The following is an 8,133-nucleotide window of genomic DNA, read 5'->3' on the forward strand; positions in this document are numbered from 1 at the left end:
GGGAAAGAGATAGAGACAAAAAGGCTGTGTAGGCTTAAGAAAATGAGTGTGTTACTCTTTATTCATAAAATGATCCCCATTTATAATCATAGGTGGCTTAAATTTATAGTGACACTATTACCCTCACTTCCTTACTAGTTAAAGGGTGTATCGGGTCTTTTTCATTATAAGTGAGCAGTTCATCTAACCACCTCTCTAGCACATAAGCTAATCAGATGCGACTATCATGAATATTTGTGACTATTGAGTCTTATACCTAGTAGTTAACATATCTAACTTTCACTCTTAGTTGACGGTCGCCAAAGCCTTAGTTAATTCTGTAGGTAGGTTGGGTTATGTTGAATGTTCAAACTTATTAATCTAAAGGTCGACTGAGCTGATGTGCAAATCAGCCAGTCATTTCATACAATTGGATTTGCTTTACGGCCCTTCGCTTGGAATTCCGATCGACGGCAGGAGTGCTCCATTGAACTGCTTGATCCCTCTGATATTAGTGCAGATATTTTTTTGTATACATATTAGTTTTTTGATTTTCTTACTTCTTGATAGCAAAAACTACAATAAGAAAAAGAAAATCATTAAAGTAATAAATTTCATTAAATCGTAACTTCAACACAATATTTCTTCCTAGTTTTTTTAGCACCAAAAATTTGGATAAATAGAGCATTTCCTTCTCCCTTAGATTTGGAATCACATGCGTCATTATGTTTGATGTGAGAACTCCATAATGTTTTGCGAGTGAAAAGACGAAAAGAAAAATGAGTTATAAAGAATAAGAAATGAAAGGAACATGTATTTGATTTAAATGACCAAGTTGCTTCTTCAACCAGTATTGATATTTGTCGTCCACAAAAAAATCTCAACAGTGAGAAAAGTTGTCAAGAAACTCCGGCTTCTCCCCTGGGTCCGATCGTTGAGGAAGAGGTTCGTCGGGTTGATCCAATCATCCTGGACGCAACTGGTTCTCTGAAACAACTCGGTACAACAATAATCACCAACATTCCACCTCCGCCTAAAGTACAGAAAAAAAATGTTCCCTTCATTGGTTTACCCATAACTTCCTCTGAATTGGGTAGGTTGCTAGGTATGATCGACTCTAGTTGCTTTTGATCTAAATTTCTCCCTTCTTCATCGTACTTTGATATAGGTTCAGATGTTGAGGTTTTGACCAATGAGAATATTCGATCAACCGATGTTGTTGTTGATCCCGCTTCAATCTCGATGACTGATCTTCAAAACCCGATCGATGGGAATCAATAGCCAATCGATGAAGTTGTTGATCGATTAGCCGACCTTTTTACCACCTCCCACGGGATGAATGGTGGCAAACAACAGTCTTCGGGTCGTTGGAGAGCAGAGTGAATGAAATGGTGGATTCCTTTGAGCAAGTAGTCCAAGGATCGAATAGTGAAATCGTATGAAATTTGCGAACTCGTGATGAAAGGATTGAAGGAGGAAGGAATTTTCTTCGTAATGAGAAGCCAGTCAATTGAACACAACAAAATATTGATCTAGGGAATCATTTTAAATAAGGAGAGTAATTACTTAAGTGGTTGCTTCGCCGAGAATATGTCTCGACTGAAGTGGCCCAAGATTCCTTCGTAAAATTTTACGAATAGCTTTATGTATGTATTTTTAATGAAAAATTTTATTTCCTATTGATATGATGTGGTGTGACATTTTTCGAACATCGAGGTATTTTGAAATGATGACTTTTAGGTCATTTCAAGTTCTGCGCCCTTCCTATAAATAAGTCAAGGCATTCTTTTTCGCACTATGCTTGAGACCTTTCCAAACACCTCTAACTCTTCACTTTCTTGTCCCCTTTATGGCTCGTAAATGCTTGAGACCTTTCCAAACACCTCTAATCCCTCTTCACTTTCTTGTCCCCTTTATGGCTCGTAAATATTCTATTCAGCTTTTCAGCACTTATTCAGCAATTGATTCTTTTGTTTTAACAGAGGACGTTGTGCATAAGTTGGTGGAGTATGTATTTGATGATTAAATAAAGCTTTGAACCATTTGGAGTTCTGATTGAGTGAAGGACAAATTTGGAGATGATTTGGTACTCTATTGGGATTAGTTCTGATGCGGTAAAAGGCTCCCGCTGTACCAAATAAGAAGATATCTTCAATTGGGTACGAAGTGATTCCTACACAAGTTATGTTGAATTCTATCATTGTGAACATAACATTCGTCGTTTTCTGTCACCACATTGACATACCATGGTCGACCGATCTATTTGATTACTACTTCTAATTCATGATTGATAAGCACGGCCTCGCCAAATTTTCTACCAGTCATAGACACTGACTAGTGGGGTTGGAGAATAATATAAGGGATTGGAAAAAGCAGTACCTAGTTGGTTCTTGCTCCAGTAGTTGGGGAATCAGCGTCACTCCTCAGGATATGTCGGTGAGTAGAATCAAGACACTTCCAAAGCATCTTGTTGCGAATGGAGAAAATTGAGAGGCAACAACTGCCGATACCCCAATATACCAAATGAAAAGTTGTCGACTAGGTCATCTGACCAAATAAATTTGGCCATAAGACAAAAGAGTAATGGAGGGCCTCAGATGTCGAGGAGCTTATTCGAGTAAAGGAAGCTAAAGAGAGGCTGCCAAGAGGAAACTGAGGGGGAAGCTAACTTTTCAAAAAGAGGGCAAATCCAAGGAAAACCCGAGAAGATTTTGCCCCAGTGCGGATACCACGGGTGGGGATTTCATTTTTTTCTAAATCTGAAACAACTGTCGTGATACAAATAGTGTTAACCAGGGAGACCACCACTATTGCTCGTACACCTAAAATTTTTCTACTAGATGCATGTGAGACAACCCAATCACCATCCATGCTTTAGGTCGGATGTCGTTGAAGGCGAGGCTTCCGAGGATGAAGCAGAAATAACAAACACTTCGTCACCAATCGATACCCATCGGATCCTCTGCCACCTCACGATGAAGAATCGCAACCCTCTGGTGTAAAGAAGATATGAAAGGCTCCAATAGAAGTTTCGGATGCTTTGACTCCCCCTTCTTAAAATAAAAAGGAATGGCTTTTGAGTGGCACCTGGCGTGTGGCGGGGCCGAAAAGACATTCAACATCGGCCATTATTTTTTTCATGGCCGACTCAGCCTGATTCTCCCAAAGTCGATAACATTCTAGAGTTGTTTTGAGAGGTCATGTGGTCGAATAAGTTCGAAGAAGCTTTGAAGATGCTTGACAGCGAGGAGCTTCAACAGCATTCGACCGATATCATTTGATGGTGAAGGAAGCAACTCACCTCAAATCTTTGGATTTTACTGAATCCGAGCAACCATTAGTGAAGGCTGAGGATAAGGTGGCAACCTTACAAAGCCAGCTGAAGAGGAGAAACAAAACAAGAAGATCGTCGAGGGTCAGCTCAAACTTTCTCTCGAAGGGAAAAAATTGACGAGCTGGACTTCAACGAAAAGTTGGCATCTTTGATGAAAGAAAATGACGAGTTAAAAGCGACTTTGGTAAAATCGATCACTCAACAGGAACACTCGATGGAATTTCTTGGAAATTCCACATAGGAATATCTTTTCGACCAATAAGTTAATTAAACATGGGCTTGTAGACCCAAAATATGTCGATCTAAAGGAATTCACTGCTCTTTCAGTTCCTACCGTTGCAAGCGAAAACAGACCTGCGCAAGATGCTGAAGAAGAAGAAGAAACATCCAAAAAAGAAGACGGTTGTCAATTGCCTCGTCTCTTGTGCTCATATAGACGTTTGCTTTTTTACTCTCCTTCTTTTAACTTTATTAGTCCGGTCCTTTTTTTTTAAAGAAAGTTTAGTAAAATAAACTTTTTTGAATGTTTTTGTCCATGAAATGAAAAAAATCTTTCCGACCGACTTAAAATTCTCGATTGTTTTTTTTTTTTTACATTGTAATGTTTCTTATTTTTTATGTTTGTGACACGTATGCAATTCACCGATCGTTTACTTATCCGTAAGGAAAGTTTTCGCTCGTCCCGTGGGAAGTCTTTCACTCGTCCCATAGAAGAGTTTTTTCGCTCGTTCCTTAGAAGAGTCTTTTACTCGTTCTGTAGAAGAGTCTGTCTGACAAATAGGAAGTCCCACGATGACATCGAGCGTTTAATCCATCCCTCGGTCACCCGAGTTCCTCAAGTGTTGAAGTCTCTAGAGTTCACCGAGTGTCATTCAAACTTAAGCTTACACTGAATTAGCCAACTTAAATCTCTCTAAATTCATAAAAAATGTAAATATACAAATATTATAAACCACGCTCTTTCAAAAAATAAGAGGTTTGTACACGGATTTTTCTAAGGAAAATATCTCTTTAGATTGTCTCCACTCTACATCCGTGGGACTTCTCTTCTAGCGCAGGTTCTTAATTTGTAAGCTCCATGAGATACTCGATGGCTAATGATGTATGGTCCACTCCAAGTTTTATCTAATTTGTTGATCGTCTGTCTGCGAACAGCTAGGTCGGCTTTATTCAGAAAAAATCCACGGGGGCGAAGATTTTCACTCGAACATGCTTGTTAAAATACCGGACAGTATGCCTCTTGACTTCCTCTTGTTTAAGGGATGAATTTTCTCAATTTTCTTTAGCTAAATTGAGAGCAAGCAAGACTCCTTCATTGTTGGCATCCCGCCATTCAGCTCAATTTTCTTCGTTGAATGTAGAGACAGTGACTACTCTTTGGCTATGATGATTGTATTTGACTAAAAACATCGCCTCCATCCATCCGTTAACAAAAATGTTGTTTGACTGGTCATCGTCGGTGTTCTTCGGATAGTCCAGAGAACGGATGGTAACAGGTCCGCCCAATTTCATTTGGCTCCTTCAACTTTTTTCCTTAACAAATTCAAAATGATCTTATTGACTGCTTCCGTCTGCCCGTTTGTCGGTGGGTGATGAATTGAGGCAAACTTTAGTTCAATTCCTGGACTGGCGCAAAAAAAATCTTTCACTCCTTTGTCAACGAATTGTGTCCCATTGTTGATAATGATAACGAGCGGCAAACCATACCGATAGATGATATCCATCATAATAAAATCTTGAAACACTTTTGCAGTGATTCGAACGAGCGGCTTTTTGCTTCGATCCACTTGAAAAAAGAATCCACGGTGATCAGTAGAAATTTTTGTTGGCCCTTTGATGGAGGAAACAGTCAATAAATATCCAATCCCAAGGTGTCGAATGATCAAGGACTGGTTATTGGTGGAGGCTTGAGAGCGAGCTGATGATGTAAAGGTACATGCTTCTTCCATTGTTCGCATTTCCTTGAAAATTCTTCAGCATATTTCAAAAGTGTAGGCCAAATAAAGGCCTGTTATTGAACACGATAAGCAAGGGTATTGCCTCTGGAATGACTTCCACATTCTCCAAAATGTACGTCGCGGTTGATGCCTTCTACTGCATCTTATCTTAGACACCATAGGCACATGGAACACAAAGCAGCTTAATTTTAAAACACCTTGGAACTGTAATTTTTTCTGACAATATTCCTTTTTTAAGGTATAAGATGTAAGGATTCATCCAACTTTTATTACTTCCAGTTGACACTTCCATAGTCTCGGGTTCTTCAACTGTCAGCCCGACGAGCCGTCGTGACCCTCCTCCTAGGCTAATACGCTTAGATAGGATGTCGGCAATCTGATTTGTTTTCTCACTGACTTGCTCAACCTTGAAGCTAGTAAGCTTCCCAATCTCTTGTTTGACTTTACTGAGGTATTTGGCCATCTGTTAATCTTTGGCCACAAATTCTCCATTTATTTGGTCCAAGACCACCAATGAGTTTGACTTCACAAAAAGACTTAGAACGCCTATCTCATACACTAGGCGCAACCCCACAATCAAGGCTTCATCCATCGCTTGATTGTTGGTAACTTTGAACTCAGCCGCAATCGAGTAGTAGAGGTGTTCAATAATCAGGCTGCAGAAAGTCATTCTAAGCCGTGCACTCAATTGTTTAGAAGTTCTGTCGATGTGTAGGATCCACATGATCGTCGTTTGTGCTTCTATCGCTCAATTTGACTGCCTCGGAAAAATACACCAGGAAATCTGCAATCGTTTGTGCTTTGATTGTCGTCTGAGGCAAATAAGAGATGACGAACTCACTAACAACCTTAAGGAGCCGATTGGAATGTTCCGGTTGTGTGAGAACAGACATCAAAGGATGATCTATGATGACTTGGATTCTGTCCATTTAGAAATGTGGTTGGAGCCCGCAAGTGGAAACAATCAAAGCAAAAGTTAGTTTTTTCATTATTGGGTACCTTATTTCAACGCCTCTGAGGACTCGACTGAAATCATAGACGAGGAATTGGTTTCTCAATTCTTCTCTGAATAATACCAAACTGACAGCCTTAGGTCTAACTCCCAGATATAGTGAGAGTTCTTTGTCGATTTCAAATTTTGAAAGAGCGGTGGTTACGCCAAAGGATCCTTCAAACCTTTTAAAGTTCATCACATTCGGCCATGCAACACATTTATCATTCAATTTTGAGATAAAATAGCTCAGCCCAACTATCAGGTCGGTCAATTTTTGAACTCGTTTTGGGTTTCAAGGGGATGGCATATCCATCAAGGCTTATTTTTTCCGGATTCGCTTTATGCCTTCGAAGCTTAAGAGAAAATAGAGAAACTTTCTAGTTGAGGCTCCAAAGGTACACTATAATTAGTTTAATCTCATGTTATATTTTCTAAGGGTTGAAAATGTTTCTTTTAAGACAGCCATATGTTGTTCTGCAGACCAACTATTCATCAACATAAAATTCAACATCTTTTCATTTTTGATAAAAAAATACTGCATCCATAGGGCACTGATATGCAGCTCCAACATTCTTAAGTCCAAAGAGCATTGCATTAGAACAAAACACACCATTGCTAGAAACAGTCTTCTCTTCATCGGCCAGACGCATTTTAATCTAGTGGTAGCCAGAGAAGACATCGAGAAAGCTCATTAGTGAATAACTAGCCACCGCATCAACCAGTGTATCAATCTTCGGCAAAGGATAGTTGTCTTTCAGGCAGACCTTGTTGAGGTTTGTGAAATCTACGCACCTCCTCTATTTATCGTTTAATTTTTGCACCAACACCACATTGGAGACTCAAGTTAGATATTGAACCTCCCCGATGTAACCGACCTCCTTCAATTTCTTCACTTCCTCGACAATTGGCTCGGTCAGGGTTCTGGCTGAAAATCAAATCTACTACACGGGTCAGTATGTTGGATTGATGCTACGATGGCACACCAGATTAATTGGTAATCCGGGCATTTTCGCTACTATCCGAGCAAAAATACCTCCATGCTTGCGAAGAGTTTGGAACAACATACTCCTGTATCCTGCATCAAAACAGTAACTTATTAGGAAAATATTACCATGACCTTCGGTTGATGTCGGTATTTCAAGGATGGTCTTATTGGTCTCGAGACCTTATTCCTTTCAGATTTGTATATCGAGCGGATCCTGCTCCACGCTGGTGACAGTCAGAGATAGCACCTCCGGAATTGCTCTAAATTTCCATGAACCGTGATAATCTCCCCATCAGCCTGAAATTTTATAGCTACATGAGTAATCGAAGCTATGGCTCGAGAACTATTTAGCAGTGGTCGATCAAAGTGGCGTTGTAAGCCAGTGGTGATTCAACTACTAAGAAGTATTTTTGTATTGTTCAATTGTTTCTCCTGCTCACCACAGGAAACCAAAAAGGCAATAATGCCTAGAGCATCTTTTCACTCGTCGGAGAAAGAAAAAAAAAATTGGACCAGTCGGTGTCGACCTCTCTTATCTAACACCGCCTTGAGCAGAATGTTGACAGAACTCCCAGTGTCGACAATAATACTACCCATTTGATGGTTTTTAATAAGCGTAGCAACAACGATGGTATCATTATGAGAATTTCCTTTCGACTGTAAACCTGTATCTGTGAAGGCGATGAGTGGATGATTGTGCTTTTGAATGAAGCCTATGGAACATACCTCCCAAACCGGAATCTTTTTTGGAGTGGCCCGATGGGATGGTTCTCCACCTCCTCCAAAAATGGTTGGGATGATCCCAGCGAAGTGAATTAAATTCACTCGAACAGGTTCATCCGATGCCCATATACATGTGTCTTTCCCTTTCAACATCGGCCAT

General features: G+C 40.0%; 1 protein-coding gene across 1 annotated transcript in view; it reads right to left on the reverse strand.

Annotated features, from left to right (window-relative positions):
* LOC110021062 (protein SHOOT GRAVITROPISM 6) overlaps positions 1-8,133 on the reverse strand; it is a 156,878-nt gene that overhangs the window by 78,785 nt on the left and 69,960 nt on the right.

The sequence above is a fragment of the Phalaenopsis equestris genome, unplaced genomic scaffold, assembly GCF_001263595.1.
Source record: "Phalaenopsis equestris unplaced genomic scaffold, ASM126359v1 Scaffold000118, whole genome shotgun sequence".
NCBI lineage: Eukaryota > Viridiplantae > Streptophyta > Magnoliopsida > Asparagales > Orchidaceae > Phalaenopsis > Phalaenopsis equestris.